We start from the raw sequence: 24,012 nt of genomic DNA on the forward strand, positions 1-24,012 counted from the left end.
ACTGAGTGGCTCCTGTCACGTACACTGAGTTTTCCTTCTGTGTCCGTCACTGAGAAGCATTCTCAGACCAGTTCCTTTCATGCATCTTCTTCTCTTTACAGCACCCCATGATTGCCTTCTCAGGGTAGACTACATCAGACACACCTGTCTCCTGTCTCCAGGCTCTTTTCTCTTTGCAGTTTCTCTCTGCCCAGTCCCACATTCACTCCCTTGTTCACACTCCCTTATCTCCCACACACACTCCCTTGTTCACACTATCTCTCTGAATATTGCAAAGCTTGGAGGTTCATACAAGTGGTAACTGAAAAGGTTACAAAGCTTGCAAAGGTTACAAAACTTAAGATGCTATGCTAACAATAACTGAAGTTACAAAGTCTGCAAAAAGGTTTTAGAACTTAATGATACAAGTTACAGATCTTACAATTGCATTTGAGCGGAGGCTTTACATAACACCCTCAACCCACAGTCTTCTCTCCTCCTTTCACAACTCAACATCCTCCTGTTTCCATCCCTCTCCACACAACAACACCTAGTCATTCTCCATCATCCCTCTTCAGTAAATGACCAGGCAGAAATGAGTAGTTTACCAAGTATAGCATCAGGTGATGTCATGGGGTAGAAAGAACCTCTGGATCTAAAGGCAGGCTATGCTCGTATTACTGCTGCAATTCCTCCTCCTGTGTTTGGGGTGTGCTGGCCTAGCCTGATCATGAAGGGGGCTGAAGGGTGGCTGGGGCGCTTCTATCTCACAAGGACAAAAGGGGGCACCTAGCTTCCTGGATTAGCTTGGGCTGCTGTCTAATGGGCAGGGAGGGGCATGGTCTTGTCCACTCTGTGAGTGGCTTAAACTATCCAAACTACTTTACCTAGCAAACACTTTAAAGTAGGTATAGACATAGTGATGCTTGCTGGGTTGAGCACTTTTTCAGTGTGATGTGTGTGAATATAACTGGATGTCAGTCCTCATTTGAAAGAGCCACTGGTGTGGCATTTAGCCAAGCAGAAGTGTGTGTTTCCAGGACAGATGGCACTGCAGCCAAGAGCGAATGAGTACATGCTTAACCTCTGACATGGACTGAGCTGCAAGTAACTACATGGTGTTCCCCTGTCTTTGTTCCGTGGCGGTTGTGATTGCCCAAACTGACCTTTTTCCCTTTCTTAATCAGAGGTTTTAAATCAAATATAGTTGGACATCAAAGGATCATAGCGTTAGAATTTGGTCCTTTTAACTGGTTAATTTGCCTTACAAGCAGTGGTGTAAGCTCTTCAGGGGTGCACATTTGAAAGCAACAAAATAAAATGATTGTTATTTTGGTATGAAACTCTTTGTTTGTGGATGTAATGATCCTGTGATATATATTTTAAAGTAGGATTTGGCTAATCCCAACCTTATGGATATGTACCAACATTATTTCAAACAAAGGTCTTAGCTGCTTTTTTAAATAATCAATGATAACTAGGTTAGAGAGGAGATTATTGTCCTCCAGGAAATAGAACAGAAAAATAAATCAGTTATGAGTGAGATTAATATTTGAGACTACAACCTTGTTTACACTGGTCTGTGGACTGTTGTGCATTTCCCCCCACCCCAAATGTCATTTTGATTATCTCTACACTGCGTGCTGTGCCGCTGTAAGGTATGCAGTGTAGCCACGCTTTGTTGGCAGGAGAGAGCTCTCCTGCTGACAAAATAAAACCACCCCCAACTCTGACAAAGTGCTGTCAACACTGGCGCTTTCTGTCAGTAAAACTTTTGTTTGTCATGGGGGTGTGTGTGGTATTTTTGTTTTTGTTTTTTTCTCACACTCCTCACCAATAAAAGTTTTACTGATGAAAGTGCAGTGTAGACATAGCCTTAATTTATGTGAAATACATGTCGTACAGAGGGAGGATCCCACTCCACTAAAATAAATAAAGTACATTTAGTTTGGTGTTTTACAGAATAGAGAAGGGGGGGGGTCAAAGGATATAAGAGGTAAGCCAAGCAATATGTTAGGAGTTCTTTATCATCCTGTATCTTTGTCTCCTGAGCCTTCTAAAATAGGAGTTTTAGAATTTGCCAAGTTTGATATCTTGCTGTCTTTGGTTTATGCTGGCAGGAAGCTTTGTTACAAAGCCTTCTGGTATAGATTGCAGTAATAATGGGGTAATTCATTTTTGTTTTGTTTCCTCTAATGTACTGTAAATAGTGTGAATGAGTGCTGCATCTCTAATCCTCTTTACTATGTCATGGTTTAAATGAGTTCATTCTTGATGCGCTAGCGTGTCTATTAGGGACAAATTTGTTTGGTCCTGATAGCTAGGACAAACATGTAAGTATTTAAATTGTAGTATTAGAACCTAAGGAATACCACTGTTTTCAGTTCAAGAGAAGCTAGGAAGTTTGTATTCCTGCTATGTAACCTTGGTTGTCCATTTAAAATTTTCCTCCCAATCCTCTTGACTCCCTTTTGTTTGTCATTTATTGTGACTTGTCTCCTAATTAGACCACATAATATCTTCCCAGAAGATCTTACAAATTACCTTGATGGAGTACCTAGCACACGGGATTCTGATCTGTGTAGAAGCTGTAAGCACTAGTGTAATATAATGGATGTGAAGTTGAGGTTGTGGAAGTGAACTCTAATGCTCACATAGACCAACTTCAGTATTGCCAGCCCCCAGCATTCAAAAAGCATGAGTCAGACTCAAAACAACAGAGATTTAAAACAAAACAAAACATGCTTTTTAATCTGCCTACTGACACTCCCCACCACCACACACACTTTTAGGGAGAAGCGTGTGTGTGTGTGTGTGTGTGTGTGTGAGAGAGAGCGAGCGAGCGAGCGAGAGCGCTCATTGTCATATCAGGTTGAAAATATAACCTTTACTCCTGGGGGCATTCTGCGCCACACACACACACAAACACACTCTCCTCCTCCTCCTCCTCCTCCTGGAGGAGAGAGAAAGAAACCCCTACGATAATCCAGTTCATCTTTCTCTGCCCCCTTTCCTCCTCCCAAAGCCGAGCCGAGGGGGCCAGACACCCACATCCCCTCCCCTTCAGAGCCCAGCCATGGCCCCCCCCCCCGCCCTCCCCAGCTCAGATACCGGCACACCCTTCCCTCCCCCCAGAGCCCAACTGTTTATCTGAAAGTAGAACTGGATTTGGGGAAAAAAAGTTTAAAAATTGACTGTTCTCCCCCACTACCACCTGTGTGGGGTATGGTGGTGGTTTTGTTTGTTTTGTGTGTGTTTCGAAAATTGAGAAGTTTTGGTCAGCATTTCCTGAGGGTATTTTGGTTTCAAATCATGGGTAAGTTGAACATTTATAACTTAAAGTCCATACATTTCAAAATGAAAAGTTTTAAAAGTATAGGTGAAACATGCCAAAACAAGAGGACATAGGACTGTTTACTATGTAAGCCTAGAATAATTGGGTTAAAATTAAGCTATTTCATATTTTCTTCTTTTTTTTTGGCCATATGAGGATCTGATTGTTCGGTTGAAATGACAGGAAGATAATGTGTTCCCATTGTCACACCCAGACCCCTGGTTAATTATATAAACAACCTGTCCCTTAGAGTAGACAACATGATGATACTGTACTAAAGAAAATTATGCCATTGTTTATTGGCTCTACAGATGACATTGGTTGTGATGAGTGAAGGCTTTTAAGCAAACAGCCACTGGCTTGAAAGGAGGCTGAAGGAAAGATTCCATCTTAATGATTCTTTGACTCTGGAACTTTGTCCTTTCTTCCCCTTGGTTTGTTTTGGGCCCTGATCCTGCAAGCTGTTCTGCATAAACAGACACCCATTGATTTCAGTCGAGTTTTGCAAAGGTGCTGAGGTCCAGCTACACAAAATAGCTTGCAGGATAAAGGCCACAGACATTTAATTCTTGTATCATTTTATACTCTTCTGAATTATTTTTCTGTATGAATGTTTTACACATGTATGTATGTTTATAGGATTTTGAATGTACTGAACCCCATCCTTTCCCTGGAATTGTGCTCCATTGAGAAGAGTCCCACTGAATCCTTACTGCTAACAAACCTGCTGTTCAACTGAGTGGATTTCAAGAGCTGCAAAACTGCCAGAGCTACAATCTTGCATAAGATCTTACTGCATGTGAGTGACAACTACTTCTTTTAACATCATTTCCTTGGTATTTTAAAAAATACTCCAATTTAACTAGCCCAGATTTAAGAACTAAGGTTCCTAGAAATTTGTAAGATTTTAAAAAAGGTAACATATTTCTGCTTCCTAAAAGTGAAGAGAATATTGGATTAATAACAGAGCCTATATTTAAAAAAAACCCTGAATATGTTTTTTGTTAAATAAATTTTTTATTGTATGTTTAATTCCCTACCATGCAAGGTATTCTAAAATTTAAACCAAGAGTTAATTTTGTTGCAAAGTTAGAAACCTTTGAAAATAAAAGTTGGAATTTTTTTTTTTAATGTAAATTTTAAATAAAGTGTTGTGAATGCAATTTAGGAGAAACTCCTTACTGCCCAGTGTGGATTAATGTTTACTAATGATGTTGAACCTCAAACACTGTTGTTCAAAGCGAAGGAGTAGGATGAGTAGGGAACCTAAATTATGATCCCAGTGCCATATGCCCATTACTAGTCAAACAAGATCTAAGCTTGTAAAATGCAAGCTTAGCAGAATGCTTATATGCTCTACGGTTTTTATTAATAAGCTAATTAATGTGTACAGGTGTTTTGTCAAACCAAGGTGTAAACAGAAACTGATTAGACTAATATTAGATATATTCCTGAAGGACGCTAGTTGCTGGAAATGGCAGAAATTCACTGTAGCATTATCCCTTTTTCTCTGCTCCCTGAATCCCAAATTCCTAACCTCTACAGTACCAGAACATGAGTTCTTTCATTGGGTCTTCACTTCCTTTCCTTGGATCACAACAGGTGGGCTCTGCATGTGAGGCTGTTTCTGAGGCCATTGGGAAGATGGCAGATGGCCATTTTGGACACCAGTGCTAATCCCTTTAAACCAGCGCACATGGGAGATGTTTGTAAAGCATATGGTCATTGTTGCTCTTCTTCCAAGAGCACCACCTCAAAGGGGCTGCACTGTATTTTAGATTGGGGAATGGTAATCTTTCTGCAGAAAATAAATCTTCTTATCTGTCTACATCACTATACTGTCTGAATGCCTGTGGTATATTGGGATTTACTACTAGGGACTTGTTGTGTTGACTGAGAAATGACTTCAAATTGGACCAATTTTAAGACTTTGAGCCTAATTGTGCTTTCAAACTGGTAGAAAACTAGTGTAACTCCTTGACTTCAGTGGTGTTACTCTTGTATACAAGAAATTAGAATTGGGGCCAAGACTTTAAAGCAATACTTATTTACAATGCTTGTGTGGATTTTGGCAATAGCTGCACTACTAGAATTTAACTTCCTGCTATTAGAGGTGTTTTGGGATGCTTTAAATAAGACGTATAGAAAATCAAATGCTATTGAAGGAAAAAATCTTGGTGAAGAGATCTTTTTTGCATTTCCTTGCTATTACTATGTGAGATACTTCTTGGTAGGTTTGGCTACATATTAAGAGTAAAGAGCAAGTATAATGCAATATTACAGACTAATATTAAAGGTATTTTTATCACAAAATATCAAGACTTACAATCACTTTCTTTGTCCTGTTTGTTTTTAAAGCAGTGAGAGTTTTGCTGAAGCAAGGAGTCCAGAACTCATTCCTGTATATGTAGAAATCACATTACATACCAGTAAAATGCAGTGACTTCTCAGGTGAAACCAGAGTTGCTATTCTGCACCAACAATAGTACACTACATTTTTTGTTCTAATTTTCGGCCAGGAATTAGCTGTGTGGGTAGATTCCAGAGGCCACAGCTGCAGCTAAAGAAATTATTCAATTGGCGAGAAGGTACTGAAGCTTTACTTTACTATGTATGCAGTAGCTTCTAAAAGAACAGCAACATAACTATCAATACAACAGACTCCAAGATCTAAATACCTATATAGGCAGTTAAATACAACTTGTAAAACTGTCTGTAATAGTGTGATGTAATAATTCCATGGTTAATATTACAGGTGGCATAAATAGAATAAACAGAATAAATAGATAAATAGAATAAACAGACTGACCCTTGGGGAACACCACTAGTTACCCCTCTCCATTCTGAAAATTTACCGTTTATTCCTACCCATTGTTCCCTGTCTTTTAACCAGTTCTCAATCCATGAAACGATCTTCCCTCTTATCCCATGACAACTTAATTTATGTAAGAGCCTTTGGTGAGGGACCTTGTCAAAGGCTTTCTGGAAATCTAAGTACACTGTGTCCACTGGATCCCCCTTGTCCACATGTTTTTTTGACCCCCTCAAAGAACTCCAATAGATTAGTAAGACATGATCTCCCTTTACAGAAACCATGTTGACTTTTCTGCAGCAATTTATGTTGTTGTACGTGTCTGACAATTTTATTCTTTACTATTGTTTGAACTAATTTGCCCAGTACTGACGTTAGACTTACCGGTCTGTAATTGCCAGGATCACCTCTAGAGCACTTCTTAAATATTGGCATTACATGTTGGGTCCGTGCCCCCAAAGCTGCAAACTTAATTGAAAATAGCTCAGCAGGTTACCTGTCTCCAGCACCCAGACACCCAGTTTCCAATGGGATCCAAAGCTCAAATAAATCCATTTTACTCTTTATAAAGCTTATACAGGGTAAATTCATAAATTTTCTGTCCTCTATAACACTGATAGAGATATATGCACAGCTGTTTGCTCCCCCAGGTATCAATCACTTACTCTGGGTTTATTAATAAACAAAAGTGATTTTATTAAGTATAAAAAGCAGGATTTAAGTGGTTTCAAGTAATAACAGACAGAACAAAGTAAGTCACCAAGCAAAATAAAGCAAAAACACACAAGTCTAAGCCTAATACATTAAGAAACTTCTTACAGGTAATATCTCACCCTCAGAGATGTTCCAATAAGCTTCTTTCACAGACTAGACTCCTTCCTAGTCTGGGCCCAATCCTTTCCCCTGGTACCATCCTTGTTAGTTCCAACAGACATTTGAATTTGTAAGCAGGAGTTTTCTCATGACTGGCTGCCGCCTTTGTCCTGCTCCACCTCCTTTTATAGCTTTGTCAGAAGGTGGGAATCTTTTGTCTGTGCTTGTCCCTACCCCTGCCTCATCAATGGAAAAGTACAAGGATTAAGATGCATTCCAGTATCATGTGACATGGTCACATGTCACTGTAAGACCCCTAGATCTCCATTCTTCCTGAGTTGGCGCACACCTCACCACCTCTACTCCAGGGCTCCGGGGGCTATTTAAAGGACCAGGGCGGTAGAAGCAGGGAGCCACAGGCCCTTTAAATAGCCCCCAGAGCCCTGGGGTAGCGGGGGCTCCAGGGGCTATTTAAAGGCTGGGGCTCCAGCTGCCTCTGCTGCCCCGGTCCTTTAAATAGCCGCTGTACCCCGCCACTTCCCCAGGGCTCCGGCAGCTAATTAAAGGACCAGGGCAGTAGAAGCAGGGGAGCCCTGGGCCCTTTAAATAGCCCCCAGAGCCCTGGGCTGCTGCTGCTACCCCGGGGAGGAGGAGGAGAAGGAGGGGAGTGCTCTTTCTTTACAGGGTGGGCTGGGGCTGGCTCTGACCCCCTCAGCACCACCCCTTCCGCCCTAGGCCCTGCCCCTTCCAGGGGCCAGAGCTGGCCCCAGCGTACTGGTAAGTCACTCAACTTATTTTCACCCCTGTTTATAACCCCATTATTCTCAAGGTCAGTGATTTTCAAACTTTTTTTCTGGGCACCCAGTTGAAGAAAATTGATGCCCGCGATGCAATGGAGCTGGGGATGAGGGGTTTGGAGGGTGGGAGAGGCTCAGGGCTGGGGCAGAGGGTTGGGGTGTGGGCGTGAGGGCTGCAGGGTGGGTGTGGAAATGAGGGGTTCAGGGTGTGGGAGGGGGCTCTGGGCTGGGGCAGGGCTCTGGGGTGGGGGTGTGGGCTCTGGGGTGGGGCCAGTGATGGGTTTTGCGTGCAGGAAGGGTTTCCAGGTTTGGGGGGCTCAGGGCTGGGGTAGCAGGTTGGGGTGCAGAAGGGGTCAGGGCTCTGGGCTCGGGATGAGGGGCTTGGGGTGCAGGAGGGGCTCTGGGTTTGTGGGGGGCTCAGGGCAGGGGGTTGGGGTATGGGAGGGGATCCAGTTCCCATTGGCTGGTTGCCAGCCAGTGGGAGTGTGGAGCTGGTGCTCGGGGAGGGGCAATGTGCGGAGGGCCCCCCTGCCTGGAAGCCGGACCCGCTACTGGCCACTTCCAGGGCACAGCGTCGTGTCTGAAAAGGTAGGCACTAGCCTGCCTTAGTTGGGCAGCACCGCCTTTAACATCCCGGTCAGCGGTGCTGACAAGAGCAAGCCGACCCAGCGCCTTACATGCCGCAACCCAGTAGTGGGTCACGACCCACAGTTTGAAAAACACGGCTATAGGTGCTTACAAACTGATTATTTAATAATTGGTTATAGTATCTTTCCAGGTATTGAAGATAAGCTTACTGGTCTATAATTCCCCGAGTCGTCTTTGTTCCCCTTTTCAGAGATGATGCCTTCTGTCTTAAGGAGAATGCTTTGGCATATTCAATGAAAGCAAGAGGTCAGAGCCAAAAGGTAAAATTTTCAAAAGCATTCAAGTGACTTTAAATCCCTTTTCAAAAGTGACTTAGCCACTTGAGTCACTTAAATGCTTTTGAAAGTTTTACCCTCTGGCTCTGACCTCTTTGAATTCATTGAAGAGAAACTCCCTTAAACTGTCTCCTTTCATTCAGGTTAAATGTAAGAAACCATAGTGATCTCCAAGACAAAGGCACACCCAATCCCACTCAGCGATTCAAATGACTTGGTGAGAGTGGTTTTTCAAGGGGCATTGTTTGGGTAAGGGTTTGTGCACAGGAGAGAGACAGAAAAAGCAGAAAAGGAAACACGTATTGAATAAGCAGGTGGTAGCACAACCCTGAGAGAAGCCTAAAGAGGAGGTTATGGGGGATGCTGCGTCAAGAGGTTTGGAGCTGTGAGTAAGCAAGCTGTCTGCTGTTGTTCTGGTTCCCCCTGTGCTCAGGTAAACAGGACTTTGCACATACACTTTGTAAATGAACAAAATTGCATCAAAGGTAACAGACTCCATCATCAGTTTCCGCTTTCAGTTGGACCAGTCCACAAGATTAGCCCTCGTGCCCTGTCTAAAATCATATTTTGGCCAAAGTCCATTTTCAAAAGTGACTTAGGTTCTTAAGTCATTCTGGGTGCTCTTGAAAATGTTACCCACAGCCTATGTTCAGATTTCATTTGAAATATGATATAGGAGCACACGTTAAACACTGGCTCATTACTGACTCAGAGAAGAGTGCAGCCTTTAATGAATCACCGGCCTGTTCTTCCTGAATTTGCTTTGATGATCTCCCATCCAATTATTAACCATATCCAACCCTGCTTAACTTAGATCATGTCCCATAATGTAATACCGTACGTGACATTCTACTGCTTATAATCATAACAAGGTAGAAAAATCACTTTAATTAATGAATTCAGGGCTTAAACCTTGGGCTGTGTTGAGCACCTGCAGCTCCCAGTGAAATCGATGAGGTGAGAGGTGCACAGCACTTCAGTGTGGCTCTAGTTAAGTACTGGGATGTCTCAGTAAAATAAACTAACTATTTACATTTCTTAGGCTTTGTCTACGCTTGCATTTCATTAGCAAAACTTTTCTCGTTCGGGATGTTAAAAAAACACACATCCTCGACCGACAAAAGTTTTACCGGCGAAAAGCGCCCGTGTGAACAGTGCTTTTTCGGCAGGAGCACTCTCCTGCCGACAAAGCCGCTGCCGCTCATGGGGGGTGGAAGTTTTTTGTGGGCAGGAGAATTCTCTCCTGCCAACAAACAGCCGCTACACTGTGCATCTTTTAGCACTGGTGACCCCTTTCACATAGCAAGCCTTTGAGTGCAACCCCCCCTTATAAATAAAAAAAACACTTTTTTAAATATTTAACACCATTATAAATGCTGGAGGCAAAGCTGGGTTTAGTGTGGGGCTGACAGCTTGCAACCCCCCCCCCCCATGTAATAACCTTGCGACCCCCTGAGGGGTCCCGACTCTCAGTTTGAGAACCCCTGTTTTAGTGGTAGGGCTGTAGCGGCACAGCTGTATCTCTAAAAGTTGCGCATGTAGCCATAGGCTAAGTCTCTAGGGAGAGGTTAAAGGTGAAAAAACAGGTTTTCTGTCAGACAATAAATGTTTAGGTATCTGTCTGTTTACATGTAAATTAAGTATTGTGTTCACAATGGGCCCTCTCTCACCAGTCTGTACAGAATGTTAAGGAAGGATTGTGAGAAGTTCAAAGAGAGAAAAGTGACAGGTGGAAATAAGCAGCTGGCAGCGGAGGGGCAGGTGACCCTATCTTGAGGTACACATCAAAACCACATTGTCTTTTAAATCTAACTTCACAGGGACTGATTCTGCTCTTGCTTTCACTGGTGGAAATCTAGAGTAACTGCTGAAAACAATGATCTTAAACCAAAATTTGTTTGTCTAACATTATTTACTTCAGTACAGTAAACAAAATTGAGATTCTATTGTACTGGCAAAAATAGTATTTGGAACTTTTGGAAAAGGTGAATAATATATAGTGCAGCAATAAAGAATTAGGCCTGGGGAAGTCTAAAACAATGGAATAGGGTGGCCAAAAACAGTACATTGGAGAGGTGAAACCCTTATATTCCATTGTTTACTTGGGTTCAGTTTTTGCTTGTTTAGAAGGGACAAGAAAAACTGGTCTTGTGCTTTGAAAGACCAGGTATATACAGTATGTTGGTTTCAAAGAATGCGTTGGCTAGCATGTCTGTAAACTCCAGCATAGACAAGGCAAGCTGTACTTTAATATGTGCTAGCTGACAGGTATACAACTTTATATTATTTGGTTTTATACAGTTGAGAGAAAAAGGGCTTGTTGATGACACACTTAAAAGTGAGGTCTGTAGTTTCCTTAATCTCTGTGCTACAATATAATTTTTTAACAGTGAAACATTTGTTGTTGTTTCAGAGTAAACAGATATGCTTCTCTTTTAAAAATCCAGTACAGGGGAATTTGGGGAAATCAAAAACCTTCATTGATTTCTTGAGTATGTGTTACAGGTTCACCTCTGTGCCAATTCACAGAGAATGAGAGTTGTAAAATCCAGTATTTATGTAACAGTTTTTTAACTTATATATTTACTTGTCAGACTCTCGTGTACATTGAAAATGGGTTTCATTCTTTTCACATTCTGTTTAGATCTAGAGATATAGAATGATCCAGACAAAAATAAAAATAAAAATGTTCTGAGGAAGGTCTAGCTAGGGCTTCTGACCCAATATGCAAGTCCAAATCCGGTTCTCATTTCTCATGTGACCTTGGCATGAAACCATGTACTTGTTGCTTTATCTCATTAGACTTCAGTTAGCTCTGTCTTGGGCTGGTATGCCAGAATTTCCTTTTTCTATTGCCCTGTTCTAAATCCACTTTTTAAAAAAAGTAGCCCAAAAGAGTTTGAGTGTAGGTGAGCAGGGAGGCATATGAAGATGCTATGAGAATTCCAAGCATGGGGAGCTCTTCAAAACTCTGATTAATCTCCTTCTGTGAATATTGCATGTTTTTGGACGTGAAGAAGGTCTGAATGGGAAACAAAAGATGAAAGATTCCAGTCAAATGTGTGCAACCTGCACAAGTCCTACAAAAATAGAAGCCAAATTGCTTTAAAAGTTATTTGCAAGTCCTCTTCCCATGCATATGGCTAGTGGCTGGGTTTTCCTCTTATATAGTATACAGGTTGTATAGTTTTTCTTTTGAAACTTCTATATTGTACCCTGCTGTAGGAGCCAGAGAGTGGAGTGCTCTGTCTGCCTAGGGAAAATGCTGTGTCTTGTGATGCAACATCACTGTTTTGATGACTGGGGAGTCCCTTGTGCAGCTGGCAAAGTGGTATTCCATACCTGCCAACCACTGCCAAAAAATATAGTGGATGCCTGTTTTCGTATCTGCCATGGCAAACACTGGCCCAAATTATATAAGTCAGATTAATGTATGTATTTGCCTTCTTAAGGGCTACACTTTTAACTTTCTTTACAGTTTTTCTTTATTTAAAAGAATGTTGATTATAGGCCTTTGTATTAAAAGTCTTTGACTTGATGCATAGATTGTGTGTGAGGCTCATAAAGGGAAAGATGAACGTGATATGTGTGCACACCTGCCCGTATGCAGGCCTTTGACTTGCAGCAAATCTTAGCACACATTCTTGGATTCTGATTACCACAGCATTGCAGGCAGTAGGACACCTGTTGAAAGGAATCAGAATCCTGAAGAGCCAAGAGGCTGCCTACCGTATACGTCTGGTGTACAGATAATTATCACCTGCGTCGTCTGAGGGCTTGTCTACATTTACAGCGCTGCAGCAGCATACCTGCGCTGCTGCAAGCAGCACCACTCTAGCACTTAGTGAAGACACTACCTGTGCTGGTGGGCTACCTATGCTGTCAACGTAACGCTGTGTACACTGGGAGTTAAGTCAGTGTAACTACATTGCTCAGGGGTGTGGATTTTCCCCAACCAATATAAATTAGTGTGGGCCAAGTGTGAGTTACAAACTCTAGGTTCTCCTGGAAGTCTTTCTCATGTTCTTGACTTCATCATCATTACACATTATACATCACTAGGCACAGAGTGTCTTCTGTAACTCTGTAAGCATGATTATGTTAAAAATATCTTCTGACGTATAGAACTGTTAGTCTAGTAGTTGGGTATATGTTTTGTATATGTGGAGAGGTGAATACTCTGTGTTAAAATGCGGGGTTATGATAGATTAAGTCATTGACAGTGCTTACCCTTTCACCCATTCAAGGTCTGGGCTTCATGCACTAGTGCCCTTATTTACATTAAACTGCATATGAAAGTTTGATATGTGGGTGAGTAGAAAATGAAACACAAATTGAGAGGGTTAAAGATAATCTGTTCTATTTCTAATTTGTTTAGCAGAAGTGTGGCAATTTCTTCAAGTGAAAAATTAACAAGTGCCTGTGCTTTGCATTTTAATAATGCCAAAGGTGGGGATGAGAATTTTTTTTCAGTGTATGTGTGCTGGTTTTAGATATTTTGGCTTTTAAAAAAGAAAATGTGTATAGAAATGGAAGGGGGTTTGTATGTTTTATTACACTTTGCACATACACTGTCATTGCTTAATTATTGTAGTGAGATGATTATCTGCTGGCAAATGAGCATTTCTCTCTACCAAGTAGAGTTGGAGAGAGCTCCAGGAATAAAAACTTAGAGCATTTAGATACTCATATGGTTTTAAAATCTGAATTAAAAAAACAAACAAACTGCCCAATAAATCCAGGTCCATGCTGAGCAATGAGCAACAACTTGGCTCTTGACGCATCAACATGCAGTGTTTACCCCTAATTAATGTATCTGTATCTATGCCACTGTGGCTCAACTGCATGAAAGAGGCTGTTGGAGACAAAAAGACATCCATTTAAAAATTGGAAGTCTCATCCTACTGAGGAAAATAGAAAGGAGCATACATTCTGGTAAGTGAAGTTTAAAAATATAATTAGGCAAGCCAAAAAAGAATTGGAAGAGCAAAATAGGAAAAGACACAAAAGACACAAAAACTACCAGCAAATTTCTTTAAAGTACTTCAGAAGCAGGAAGCCTGCCAAACAGTAATGAGGCCAGTGGACATCGAGGTGCTGAAGGAGCTCTCAAGGAGGACAAGGCTGTTGCGAAGAATTTAATGAATTCTTTACATCAGTCATTGCTGCAGAGGATGTAAGGGAGATTCCCACACCTGAGCCATCCTTTTCAGGTGACAAATCTGAGGAACTGCCCCAAATTGAAAAGTCAGTAGAGGAGGTTTTGAAACAGATAGATAAAATATATAGTAGTAAGTCACCCTGACCAGATGGTATTCACCCAAGAGTTCTGAAGAAACTCAAATGTGAAATTGCAGATCTACTAACCATGGTATGTAACCTAATGCTTAAATCAGCCTCTGTACCAGATGATTGGAGGATAGCTAATGTGACACCAGTTTTTAAAAAGGCTCCAAAGGTGATCCTGGCAATTGCTGGTGAGCCTAACTTCAGTACCAGGCAAAGTGGTTGAAAGTGTAATAAAGAACAGAATGATCAGACACCTAGATAAACATGATATCTTGGGGAAGCTTTTGTAAAGGGAAATCACACAGCTTTTGTAAAGGGAAATCATCAATCTCAACTGATGCCTCATCAATCTGTTAGAATTCTTTGTGGGGGTCAACAAACATGTGGACAAGGGTAATCCAGTGAATATATGACGGGTTTCAGAGTAGCAGCCGTGTTAGTCTGTATCCGCAAAAAGAAAAGGAGTACTTGTGGCACCTTAGAGACTAACAAATTTATCTGAGCATAAGCTTTCATGAGCTACAGCTCACTTCATCCGATAACAAATAAATTTGTTAGTCTCTAAGGTGCCCCAAGTACTCCTTTTCTTTTTCCAGTGAATATAGTGTACTTGGACTTTCAGAAGACCTTTGACATGGCCCTTCACCAAAAGCTCTTAAGCAAAGTAAGTAGACATAGGATAAAAGGGAATCATAGATCAGTAACTGGTTAAAAGATAGGAAACAAAAGGTAGAAATAAATGGTCAGTTTTCATAGTAGAGAAAGAGAAATAGCAGGATCCCAAGGATCTGAACAGGGGCTAGTGCTGCTCAACGTAGTCATAAATGATCTGGAAAAGGGGATAAACAGTGACGTGGCAAAGCTTGCAGATCATCCCAAATTATGCAAAGTAGTTAAGTCCAAAGCAGACTTCAAAGAGCTACAAAGGGATCTCACAAAATTGGGTAACTGAGTGACAAAATGGCAGATGAAATTCAGTGTTAAGTGCAAAGTAGTGCACATTGGAAAACATAATCCCAAGTGTGAACACACAGTGGCATTTAAATTAGCCGTTACCACTCAAGAAAGAGATTTTGGAGTCATTAGGCTAGTTCTCTGAAAACATCTGCTCACTGTGCAGCTTCGGTCAAAAAAGCTAACACAATGCGAGGGCTTGTCTACACTACCACGCGGGGTCGATCTAAGATACGCAACTTCAGCTACATGAATAGCTTCACTGCGGTAAGTCGACAGCTGATGCTCTCCCGTCAACTCCGCTTGCGCTCCTCGTTCTGGTGGAGTACCGGAGTCGACGGGAGAGCGCTCACCCATCGATTTTATGCATCTATACTACACGTGATAAATCGACCCCCGCTGGATCGATTGTTGCACGCCGATCGGGCGGATAGTGTAGACAAGCCCTTAGGAACCATTAGGAAAGGAATAGAAAATAAGACAGAAAAATGTCAATACCAGTTTGTAAATCCATGGTATGTCCACATCTTGAATACTGCATGCAGCTCTGGTTGTCCCATCTCAAAAAAAGATATATTAGAATTGTAAAACTTATAGAGAAGGGCAACAAAAATGACTAAGGGTATGGAATGGTTTCCATATGAGGAGAAACTAAAAAGACTGGAACTATTCGACTTAAAAAAGAGATAACTAAGGGAGGATATGATAGAGGTCTATAAAATCATAAATGGTGTGGAAAAAGTGAATAGGGCAGTTTTATTTAACTCTTCACATAACACCAGATCCAGGGGTCACCCAACAAAATTAATAGGCAGTAGGCTTAAAACAAAGGAAGTACTTCTTCACACAATGCACAGTCAACCTGTTCAACTTGTTGCCAGAGGAGGTTGTGACTGCCAAAAGTATAAGTGGGCTCAAAAAAGAATTGGATAATTTCATGGAGGATAGGTTTATCAATGGCTATTAGCCAAGATGGTCAGGCACACAAACCCGTGCTCTGGGTGTCCCTAAACCTTGGACTGCCAGAAGCTGGCATTAGATGACAAGAGATGTATCACTTGATAACTTCCCTGTTCTGTTCATTCCTTCTGAAGCATCTGTTACCTGCAACTGTCGGAAGAAAGGATACTGGGTTAGATGGACCATTAATCTGATCCATACTGAATGTAAGTCCTCAGGATATTTGGATCTACTGTTCTTGCATTATATTAGCTGGGGTGTGCTCTTTTTTGCCATTCTTTTTTGTAAGTTAACAGTAGGGAAGTTGGAGAGAAACAGAATGATCACAACCCAGATGTAGAGTGGTAAAAAGGCTTACCTAGTAAGACATGCTGCTGTATTATTTTGTGAAATTCTTGCATGTTTTTCTCATAGACTGTAACAGGAACACGAATTGACTTTATAATGATTTTACTGAAACTGAAATGGTATAATTCAACCCACTCTTGTTGCAGTGTCAGGACAGTACTCTGAGTTGTCAGAGCATGCTGTAGTTGAAACAAAATTGATTGTGGTACAAGGCCGTTAAAGAATGTTCTCGCTGGTTAAATCTGTACATATATTAGATCAATGGCATAGAACAGTTTTGGCTTTCCAAAAATATAAAGCAGTTAGACTGCTGAACTTTAAGCCATCTGCAGACCATCTTAATTTGGCCAGGGATGTGGATGATGGGAATATTTGCAGTCTTGTTGTCAGAGGTTGTAAAGTAGGACAGATTATGCTGTATAGAGTGAACAGAAAACTTGCCATCTCCAGTCATCCTTTATTTTATAACAGTATTGCAGTAAAGTCATCTTATTTCTTTACACGTCTCCTTTTGCAACCTAAGCCAGTACTATGCTTATATGTTTAATTTTTGGTCACCAAACAAAATTACAAGAAATGTTGCTACTGGTACTGTAAATGTTCCAAATCACTATACAGGATTCTCTAACCTTGACTACACAAGGCCATAAATTATACCACACAAAATTCTTGTATCCCTTAATATGTCTGAGTATTAATTTGCCCAAAGAAAAACAAACAGGTGTTCTGACCTCTTGCAAAGTATTTGTCTTCACAGAAGTGTGACTGTATCTCTGCTGAGAACAGAAATACTTTTTTTTTTTTTTTTTAACCGTGTCCATGTAAGCAGACAAAATTTTCTGTTGGTAAAACTAAACACATGACAGATGTGATCTCTCCATATCTCTGCAAATTATAAATCTGATAAAATATTCAGTGCTCAGTCAATGTGAAGCTTATGTAGTGTTCTTTGCATGGAAATCTTTGTCTTGTTATAGATTTAGCTTGCCTACTTTCCCATTCGGAATTCTGTCTCATCTTTTTGATCCAACATTACATCTCTCTACTATTGCTTGGGAGGAGTAGGGAGATAATAGAGGTAATCAGATGATATACACTTGCTCATATAATTGAGTACTACGAATTGTGATTTTTAATTTCTCATGTGCATTATTTTCCTCCCCACACTTTGTACTTTTAAATACTGGCATGTTTGAGGAGGTGTGGCTGGTCAGAGTGGTACTGCTTGCAATTCCAGAATAGCTGGGAATTTCTGCTAAAATGGTCAGTAGTAAAATAGCTAACAATGATGATTATTAAAAGTCATCATTAGCTATCAAAGTTAATATCTAGATGGCATAAACAAAGGCAGTTCATTCCTCTCACAGCTACTATTTCAGGTTTCCTGACTGGCCTCATTAGTCATGAAATCACATTTGGAGGATTTTCTTCATGACCGTAAGTTAGGATGGATTTTGGAATAGGTGGCGGGGGGGATCTTCTAAAAACTCCCTCCTAACTGCGGACTGCTAAAATTACAAGTGGCTGAGAGTGTGCTGCTTGAAAAGGTGCAAAGCAAGTTCTACTGAATAGCTCACTCCTGGTAGTTCTAATAATCTTGTTTCTGTAGTGAGAGAGACTGTGGATAAAGTTAATTTGGGGGTGCAAAATGCATGTCAAACAAGTTTGGCTGTCACAGAACTGTTTGTCAGGAACACTTAAAATAGTCTTACTTGCTTCTGATCATAATACTGCTATTCTTTCAGCTGATGTCAGCCTTACATCCTAACTACCAGGTTTCTAACTGTCAGAGGAATGAGGTTCTGGAACAGCCACCCAATACAAATTGTAGGAGCAAACAACTTACCAGTAATTAGTTTTAAAAGAGTTCTGGACAAATTTATAAATGGGGTTCATGTCGGGGTTCTTGTGGTGGTGGTGGAGATCAGGCTTAGCAATCCCAGGGCTCTCTTCTGGTTTAATTCCTATTTTCCTAAAATTTCATACCTCAGGGCTTCAGCCATCATCTGCAAAAGTCAGGAATGGATTTTGTTCTCCAGTGTTTTTATTTTCTCCTTCCTCTGAAGCACCAGAGATGGCTCCAGCTGGAGATGGGACAGTGAACAGGGTGGAACGATGCTTGGAAGTGGCACAGAGAATTCTTTTCCTTTCTGGTTCTTGCTCACATGTTCAGGGTTTAACTGATTGCTGTATGCGGGGTTGGGAAGAATTTCCCCCCCGGGTCAAATTGGCAGTGGCCTATGGCACACAACAGCTTAGTTTCCTCAGAGCTGATATATTCTGGTCTAATTTTGGCTATTGGGTTTAGTATATGGGTGCTGGATGGTTTTGGAAATACAGAAGGTAAATGATCTGGGGGTCTTTTCTGGCCTTAAACTCTGAGTCTGCGTGAGGTGTGGGTTTTTTTGGACTCCATTTTCAAGGTGGGAAGGGATGGTCCTGTGCTCTTTAGAAGTGGTTCAAGATATATGGCTCTTGCTGCAAGTTTCTTGCCTTTCCCTTTCTCCTCTCTGCATCTTTCCCTTCAACAGCATCAGAGCTGTTGCTTTTTCATTGTAATCAATTTAGCTGTCTAATGTTTTTTGTTTTTTTCAGAGCACACTCTGCTGTTAATGAATGTGATCATTTACATAGTGTCACTGTAGTATTGGCATGCTAAATAATTTCGTGGGCTGTGGCAGGTAGATAGCTCTGAACTGTCTGTGTTACTATGGTAATACATTTGCTTAATGCAAATATTAGTCATTTTGACCATATGCATCTCTGGGCTTGTGATTATTTATTGGCATTAATTTTGGGAAGGAAGAAGGGGGGAATCTGCTTCGTAACGATTTATCTTCAAAGCTAGTAGCCTTGTCCAGTTGGGTTAAATTTACTTACTGTCCATAGGACAAGCAGTCAACCTGCACTTAAAGAGCAATTTTTCTCATTTTCCTCCTCACTCACAACCTCGCTGGCTACCACGTACACTAATCATTCTTTTCACACACCAGTCTGTGTTGGCGAGAGAGGAGTCGTTTTGGAAATAATTATAGTTTAAACCATATCTTTTTTTTCTTGCCTTCACTGACTTTCACTTCCTGGCTGAGATGATTTCTCTACTGATGTAATGAATAGAACAGAACACTTTAAAAAAATAAAAATGTAGTCTAGCACAGTCATGATCAGGGCCAGATTAAGGTTATGAGGGGGCCTAAGGCTAATGGGAGGGAAGGGCCTAAGTATGAATTACATATTGCAAAAAAAATGATGAAAGTAATCAAACATTTATCTACATACATATTTACATATTTATTTATTTATTTATTTATTTATGTAAAATTAACAAGTTTATTCTACTCTCACTACACTCAGTTCTTCAAACCGATATTTTTGAGTAAGAGGTAGCACGAGGGATGCTACGCTGTCCTTCTCTTAGGCCTCCTTTCTCCTACGTACTGGAGTGCTCATCTGCATGAGGATGAACATTGCAGCATTCCCCATCCTGCTCACCTCTTCCAAGCTTGTGCTTCTACCCTCAGCTCTCCACATGGCACAGTGCAAAACCAAGCCCTGCAGGTGTTTCCCCCAAGCTATGGAATCTACACCACATATCCTGTCTCACTCTGACTGCAATCTGGGAGGCAGCCAGCTTTTATTATGTAAAAGAAAACCACTCAGGTATAAAATCCACTGAAGTAGAGGAAGTAGTAGTGGGAAAATTACATTGGGTGGCATTGTATTTTAGGCTATCTCGCTCTGAAAGCTGCCTCCCAATGTTGCACTGGCTGAGGACAATGAATTACTGTTTTCACATTGAACCCAAATATTATTTGTGGGACGATACCCAGTTTGTGTACTTAAATCTCCAGTGATTCACCACATTAGGTCATTCTGTCACCAAGCTCTTCCACAATTAGAATAATAGAATAGAATCATAGGACTGGAAGGGATCTCGAGAGGTCATTTAGTCTGTTCCCCTGCACTCATGGCGGGACTAAGTATTAACTGTTCTAGAATATGTGATCAGCAGCTCTGACATGAGGTTTTTTTAAGCAGGATTTCTGTGTACACCAGCCCCCTACGGTTTGCATTTGTTTATTTTAAGCTTTCTGTAAGAAAAAGGTAACTGCTAGATGTGACACAGATCTTTAGATGGTTGCCCAGTCATATTTAGCACTTCTGTACTATGTTAGCTCTTCAAAATCACTGTACAAACATTAAACAAATTTAAACTGAAGCCTTTCAGCTTTTGAATGACTAGAAGTTGACAAAATGGACCTATTTGCTGTTGTGTTCTCTGCCCCCTCTGCCTCCCCTCCCACTCCCCCAACAAAAATACTTAATTGAAAATCAGCATCTTTAAAGAATTAAGGATCTTTATTAAAGGATTAAGGATCTTTCAAAAGAACAGTCCAACCAAGGCTGCTGTAGTAACAGTCTTGTTAGATCAGGTCTGGTGTTTGTTTAAGTCTGGTGTAGAATGAAGGGAGAGCTTCGTATTTCGTTTGCATGTGTAAATCAAGCAGACCTTGCTTTTTTTTTTTTCCCTTAAAGTACTCAGAGTTTAGGAGAGGAAAGTGAATGAGATTCTGCTTATACAGGTGTGAAAAAGCAGAAGGGATCAAAATCTATTCTTGTGCAAAAATCTGTTCTCCCTGAAGTCAATAAGGCTACACTGGTGTAACTGTCAGCAGGAATTGGCCTGTGTTCTCATTCCCTTCTTGAATCACATTCCATGCTTACCCAACATTTTCCACTTGTTTGAAGTTAGTTTGAGTTGGGGCAGAAAAAATTGAATTTATTTATTTTAGTACAGTTCAATACAGTATTGAACACAGTGCATCATAAATCTGAAGCCCCTCGATGGAAGGTACTGTAAAAGTTAAAGTACTGGTATCCAGAATGGGATGTTTTGTTTTTCCTACAAATGTGTGGGAAATCATTCCTTATACATGGTAAGGGCAATAGTTCTGGCTGAAGCTGGATAGAGTGTGTGCAGGTTCTGTGCAAGCTTCCCACCCTACTGCAATGACGGGAGAATGGGGGTGTAGTGGGGTTGGGATGGGGAGGGATGCAATGACGGCGGGGATGAGGGTGCAGGGGGGTTGGGACGGGGAGGGATGCTATGACTGGGGGATGGGGGTGAGTGGTGGTTGCGACGGGGAGGGATGTGATGATGGGAGGGATGGGGGTGCGGGGCGGTTGGGATGGGGAGGGATGTGATGATGGGAGGGATGGGGGTGCGGGGCGGTTGGGATGGGGAGGGATGCGATGATGGGGGGATGGGGGGCAGGGAGAGGGGTTGGGACGGGGAGGGATGCAATGATGGGGATGGGGTGCAGCCCCACTTCCAGCACTCGGAGACGGGGATACACATACCTTGAACTCCTGGGTGCCGGCAATGGGGGCGACAGACAGACCGTGGTTCACTGCAGGGCACGCGCCGCAGCTCGAACCCAGCCATACAAGGAGTGTGAGGAGAAGAGGGCTGGGCAGCAGCGGGAGAAGCGCGTGCCACCCGACTCCTCAGCAGCCGCCTGCTGAGCGCTCGCGAGTTCCTCCCTTGCCTTGACCCAGCCAATGGGAGCTGCACCTGTGGGTGGGGGGTGGGCAGCATGCAGACCCCGCCCCCTGGCAGCCCCTAAGTCTAGGAGTCGAACATTGCGGCTGCTTCTGGACCTGGAGCCGCGAAGGGAGCTTGCCAGCATATTGAACATTCAAGGGCCCGGTCAGCGGTGCTGACCGGAGCCATCAGGATTCCTTTTCGACCAGTTGTTCTGGTCCAAAACTGGACACCTGGTCACCCTAAGGAGTGCTCCTGCAGGATTGCATGAGCAAGCTCACTCCCGCCATCACCTGTCCCCAGCCGCGCTCCCTGCCTGACCGGTAGGGCCTAAAAATAGGAGGGCCTAAGGCTATAGCCTTATTAGCCTAATGGTTAATCCGGCCCTTGTCACGATAATGAAATGTATGATTTGATTCCTTACCCCACCAACTCAAACTGTTTTTTCAAAGGAGGAGCCTAAGGCAATCAAGTTCTTGAGGCCCTTGAAGCTTGTCTTTGGTCAGGGGCTGATGGCAGGTCTGAAAAAAAGAATATGTGATCTTAAATCAGACTGTTATTAAAAACTAAACACCCAGAAGGATTCTCTGCATAGGGGTGTTACAGAAATGAAGTGTGTCTGGACACACTTGTCCACACACATCTTAAAGTTCCTGGGTGCTCTGACTGGTTGACTTCAAAGGTTGATCATGAAAGTGGCCTCCAGCTCCTTTGCAAATGTCAGCAAATATGGAAAATTCCTTTAGCAGATGAGATAGAAAATATTATTTTAGTTACTGGCATAGGTAATATTGATAGCTGGCAATTACCATATTTTTAAAATGTTCATGTAAAAGCACCTCATAAACCTTAGTTCAATGCTGTATTTATAACAGAGGTTCAGACATTTTACATAGGGAGGACAAACTTTTAACAGAGAGATAGTCTTGGACACAATCTTCCCTCCCATTCCTAATCATATGGAATAACCACATTCTTTCCTGCTGCTGAACAAATAACTACATCAGCGGTAACATGGGAAAAGTAATACCCCAGCCCCCTGAATGTGATATAACAGCTGAAAATCAGTAGTCAGCGCAATGTGACAGCCAAAAGAAGTCTGCAAATCATTAGTTACTGCTCTCAGACTACAATGCTATAATAACAATAAACCTTCAGTTTCCCTCATGTTTTTTGCAACACTTGCAAACCTTTATTTGTTAATCAATTTAGCAGTTTATCATTTTTTGCATGAAATAGTTTGTAGCACTATTTGTTTCTTTGAGCTGTCACCAATACTTGCCAAGGAAGCAATAAAACAAAACGTTCAATAAAAGAGAGAGAATAACTGGGCCAAATCCTGAAGGAGTTGAGCTGTAACTCTCACAGATGCAAGGCTTAGCAGGGATGTGAGGTGCAGTAAACTAAATTCATGGAATTTGAGTGCTCAGCAACTACTAGGGTTTGGCCCATTAATTATCAGGAAAGAAATAATAAAAGCATTAATAGAGAAACATAGACATGGAGGGTTTTTTTGGATTGTGTAGTAGCATCCACAATCAATGGTTAGAGTGTCTGATTTTTTTTCCTCTCCTGTCTGTACAATGATGGAACATACTGTTAGTGTCTGGATGTAAGGTAAATGCTGTTACTGGATAGGAATACAAAATAAGAATCTTCAGCAGCAGTGCTGTGGAACTGAAGCTCACAAATACCAATCTGGAATTAAAGTAAACCTGGGGAAATGAATAATTTAGCAGTTAAGTCGAAACTCTCCCTGACTCAGAGGCATGTGGGAATTCTTTGCTGTTTATATTTTTTTATACAGTACTTACTTTGAATTTATAGATATGGGGAAGCAGGGAAGAATTTGGATGCTGAATGTACCTTGAATCGTAGAATAATTTATAGAATAATTGCAGCAACTTTTCCCATGATTCTTTTTAGTAAACAAAATGTTATTTATAAAATGGTTACTACAGAGCTGCATCCGCTCCTGTTTAATTTATTGAGCGAAAAAGACATTAAGGCTCTATTTTCTCCAGTGTGGGAACCACCCGTGTGGAAGAGTGGAAACGTGGGTTGTGTCCTTTTGAATTTGTGCCCTGAGGGGATACGGCAGGCAGAATATGCTCCCTGAGGAAGAGGTCACGGGTTCTATACTCCCAAAACTCATGTATATTTCTAAGTTTACATGACTTCAAGGGATCCATTGGTGGTGAGAGACTTTTGCAAAAGAAAATCTCTTTGCCTTTGCACTGCTATCTGTTTTATTCCCA

The 24,012-nt window shown here is 41.6% G+C and overlaps 1 protein-coding gene across 1 annotated transcript in view; it reads left to right on the top strand.

Moving 5' to 3' along the window:
* Window positions 1-24,012, top strand: part of FHIP1A (FHF complex subunit HOOK interacting protein 1A) — a 136,483-nt gene that overhangs the window by 25,969 nt on the left and 86,502 nt on the right. The window contains exon 3 of the mRNA XM_074950984.1: window positions 3,953-4,112. The gene's annotated coding sequence lies outside the window, so the exon portion shown is untranslated. The remainder of the gene's footprint in view (window positions 1-3,952; window positions 4,113-24,012) is intronic.

Source organism: Natator depressus, chromosome 4 (genome assembly GCF_965152275.1).
Source record: "Natator depressus isolate rNatDep1 chromosome 4, rNatDep2.hap1, whole genome shotgun sequence".
Classification (NCBI taxonomy): Eukaryota; Metazoa; Chordata; order Testudines; family Cheloniidae; genus Natator; species Natator depressus.